The sequence below is a fragment of the Vigna unguiculata genome, chromosome 10, assembly GCF_037176805.1.
Source record: "Vigna unguiculata cultivar grain cowpea cultivar isolate G323 ecotype 2 chromosome 10, ASM3717680v1, whole genome shotgun sequence".
Taxonomy (NCBI): Eukaryota; Viridiplantae; Streptophyta; class Magnoliopsida; order Fabales; family Fabaceae; genus Vigna; species Vigna unguiculata.
This window is the reverse complement of record NC_140801.1, coordinates 8,924,113-8,928,726: the sequence shown is the minus strand read 5'-3', so window position 1 is coordinate 8,928,726 and position 4,614 is coordinate 8,924,113. Positions and strand designations below refer to the sequence as shown.

Here is a 4,614-nt window from a genome sequence, read left to right as displayed (position 1 = left end):
TTCTCGCCTCCGCACCACAACAGCAACCAATTCGAACACCACCACTGCGAGTTCTTCTTCCCGCGAACGCGTCAGCCACCGCTGCAGCAACACCACCACAGTTTAGTCTTCTTCTTCCTTGTTCGCAACACCACCGCGTCGCGCCACCACGCCGGAAAACGGCAGCAGCCGCCGTCAGCCACGCAGCCAAGGAAGAAACATGGGGCAGAAACCCTAATTTTGGAGAGAGAGTACTCTGCGCCATGTGTCAGCATCTGATAGGACAGTCAAACTGGTCAACTCTGGTCAACTGGTAAAACGGAAGCATTATCCATGGTAGGTGTAGTAGAGGGGCCATGTGGGGTATCATCAACATGTGTACGTGTAGTTTGATCAAGGATAGTGAAATCATGCATGTAATGTGCAGGGGTGAGAAGGGAAAGGGAATTGTGATCAGGTGAGTTATGAGTGATGACAGAATAAGGAAATGTGTGTTCATGAAAAATGACATGACGTGATATATCAATTTGGCGAGTGTTTAAATTAAGAAACAAATAGCCTTTAGTGTGGGGTTTGAAACCCAAAAAGATTCCTGAAATAGCTCCGCTATCAAGTTTTGTGCGTTTTACAGAATGAGTGGATATATAGCATAAACAACCAAATATGCGAAGCAGAGAAAGATCATATAGAGAACCATATAAACGTTCATAAGGAGTATCATTTTTAAGCAAAGGTGTTGGTATGCAATTGATTAATAAAACAGCATGTTGAGCTGCAAAGCACCAAAAATTATGAGGTAAGTGAGCTTGGAAAAGGAGAGCACGAATGACATTAAGAATATGTTGGTGTTTGCATTCCACAATACCGTTTTGTTCAGGAGTATAAGTGCATGAAGTTTGGTGAATAATGCCATATTTAGTGTAAAAAGCATGCATAAGAAATTCAGAACCATTGTCTGTTCGAATAACTTTAATAATAGTTTGAAATTGAGTATGGATGCAAGTAACAAAGTCAGAAACTGTTTTCGAGTTTCAGATTTAGCAATCATAGGAATGAGCCAAGTATAACGTGTACAATCATCAACGATAGTAAGAAAATATTTAAAACCATTTATGGATGCAGAACATGGTCCCCAAATGTCAATATGTAAGAGATCAAAAGGTTTTAAAGTGCGAGATGTGCTAAGGGGAAAAGGGAGTTTTCTTTGTTTTGATCTATGACAAACATCACAAGTGTCAGGATTTTCAACAACAATGTAAGAATATTTTTGATGTAACAAACGTAATCTTTCATGGGAGGGATGGCCTAAGCGGGAGTGCCATAGAGTAGTAGTTGCAGAATTACATAAAGAATGAGAAGAAGTAAAAGCCGCAGGGGTCAGTACATATAAACCAGCATGAACTTTAACTAAACCAATCTTCTCTTTGGTTTTCACATCCTGTATCATACAGCCAGAAGAAGAAAACGTGAGATCAAAGTGAAGAGAGTTAACAATTTTAGAAACAGAAAGAAGATTGAAAGAGAATTGGGGGACATAAAGAACATCAAGTAATTGAAAGTTGGTGTTGAAAGCAACAGTGCCAGTATAGTGTGCAGAAATAGTGGAACCATTAGGAAGATTGCTATAAATGAGGGTGATGCGTTTATAAGAAATGAAAATATGTAAAGATGTACAGATATGATCTGTAGCTCCGAAGTCAATGATCCAAGAATTAGCAAAAGTCATGTTGTGGACATTACCAGCCATTGAATGAATGGAAGAGATAGATCCAACTTGGTTTACTTGTGCAGTGGGCGTAACTGTAGCTGATTTTTGAAAAGATCTTAAAGAAGTTGAAACTGTTCAGGAGTAAGTCAGATATCACCATTGTCAGTAGAATTTGAGGAAACAGAAGTTGTTTCTTGGGAGCTGACGTGATGAGCTTGAGGAGATTTCCCAGAGTGAAGTTTATGTCCGAGAGGATAGCCATGTTTTTTAAAACATATATCAATGGTATGGCCCGATCTATTGCAGTAGGTGCATATTTTCCTGATGATTTGTGTTTCAGAGGATTTGCCATCTTGGTTGGGAAAACCATTTTTGCAGAAGCAAGCAGATTCATTATGGCCAGGACGTTTGCAGTAATTGCAAGTATTGGAAGATGTAGCAAGAACAGTACTGGTTCCAATGTTAGGTGATGCATTGGATGATGTAGAGGGAGATTGATATGTGTGTCGAACAGACGCAGTGAAAGATCCAGCAACAAATTGGCGTTCTTGTTGGATGACAGAGGAGAAAATCTTAGTGACAGGAGGTAGAGGTTCAAGCAGTAACATGTGAGTCTTGATGTTGTGAAAATTGTCATTGAGGCCACGTAAAAATTGCATAGACTGGTCTTCAGACTTACGGAGAGAAATAACAGAAGAAAGAATGCAAGAGCATTTGGGTTTGCATGTGCATATGGGGTCGGGTCAGAAGTTATCCAATTCATCCCATATGATATGAAGTTTTGTGAAATAGTCAGAAACAGATAGGTCACCTTGGCAAAGGGTTGCAGCAACCATTTGGAGAGTTGAAATGCGTGATCGATCACCTTGAGAAAATTTGTGTTGTATGTCGTTCCAGATAGTGGTAGCATTATCCATCCATAAGATACTGGGACGAATGGAGAGGGATACTGAATGGACAAGCCAAGAAATCACCATGTTGTTGCAACGGGTCCATAAAGCATATGTGGATTCTGTTGTGGCAGGTCGAGGAGCAATTCCAAGAACAAATTCAACTTTGTTCTTGGCATTCAAGGTAGTAAGCATCGATCGTGACTAGGAATGATAGTTTGAATCTTCTAAGATAGGAGATACAATAGGGGTTGCAGGGTTTTCATTGGGGTATAAGGTAAGGTAACTGGGTAGAGGGGTTGGTTGGGTTGATTCAGTCATGGTGTAAGAAAGAAGAGGAAAGATAGGGTAAAGAAAACCAAGAAATGAAAGAAAGAGGATTAAAGGGGTACATCTGATACCATATTGAACTTTACAGTATCTATGACGAAGGCAGAAGGGAAAGAGAGAGAAAGAGAAAAACTTCTTATGGAAAAAGAAAGTATATTGTATATTTGTGTACGTAAAAGAAGTTATACAAGTACATATATATAGGAAAAACTACTGATAACAGAAACCTAACTACCAAAACACAGAAAGCTAGGGGTAAGTACGGGAGCTGAACGTTACAAATATGGATATATTATTAGTGGAATCTAAAATTACTAATTCCAAGTCTCTTTATACATAAACCATAACTCCTTTCCTCAATCGTCTTAAAGTCTATTATCCCAACCCCAACCACCTTCTCACCCCAATCCAAACCTATTTACCACCTCTTCCTTTCATGTAAAAAAACTTACCTAATCGCAACCCCAAGATTGAAGAGCCATTGGGTTATGCTACAATTGTGATGAAATTTGTTTTCATGGCCACAAATGCACCTCTAGTCGTTTTTTGCTTTTGATTAGTGAGGAAGACACACCAGAATACATGATGACTAACAATGGTAGCACCCTTGATATAGAGCAACCCATGACTTATAGGCCACCTTAGTAGAAGCCTCACACAACTAACCAGTCTTGAAAACACCACACTTCAATGTTGATGGCTACGTTCTCTCTTGTTACTATGCACTTCGACAAAATATTTCCCTACTCCACCCGACTTTCCACCTATCCTCAAACCTTACTATGGATCATGCCTCCCCCTTCTTTTTATCATACACGAGAGCCTCGCTCTCCTCCCCCCTTCTAACCCTTTAGCCACCTTGTTTTCCCACATTTTATAGCAAGACAACCTCTGCCTTGTGAACTAAAAACAAGTAAGTTTTTTGTGAAAAATGCTCACTTATCTTCTATTATTCATTGTATAACAAAATACATTATTATAGCCTTTCATAGCTAACGGACACAAGAGAAAAACTAACCCACTACCTATCTGCGTTACAACTAAAAAATAAACTAACTAGCTAAAATCTAGCTACTCTCTCCTAAAGTCCCGGTCAAGCTAACTGACCATTATTAAAAACAAATAACAATAAAACTAATACAATAAATATCTACTAACAATCTCTCCCTTAAACTAAATACTTAACATCTAGTTTACTATCGATGCTTCAATCAAACCTATCTTGCTCCTGAGATTTAAAAACTGCTCCAATTTCAACGGTTTGGTCATAATGTCTGCAACTTGAGACTGTGAGCTATAGTGCTTCAGTTCAATGCTTCTGTCTTTAACCATATCTCTTAAAAAATGAAATTGTACATCTATATGTTTACTCCTGCCATGGAAAACTGGATTTTTTGACAATTGAATTGTTGAGTTGTTGTTGCATAGAATTAACGTATGATTCTCATTAAAACAAAGAGTCTCCATAATTCTCTTAATCCATATGCATTGACACGCGCAAGCAACAGTGGCTATGTATTTAGCTTCTGTTGTAGATAGTGTTACTACTGGTTGCTTTTTAGATGACCATGACATTGCTCCACTCCCTAAGAAAAACATAAAGCCCGAAGTACCCTTTCTATCATCAATATCTCTAGCAAAATCATTGTCTGTATATGCTACGATATTAGTGGTCTCCCTTTCTTGTAGTATATACCAAGCTTAGTT

General features: G+C 38.7%; 1 pseudogene; it reads right to left on the bottom strand.

Moving 5' to 3' along the window:
- Window positions 1-1,833: 1,833 nt before the first annotated feature.
- LOC146882091 (uncharacterized) lies at window positions 1,834-2,898 on the bottom strand (annotated as a pseudogene).
- Window positions 2,899-4,614: the final 1,716 nt, after the last annotated feature.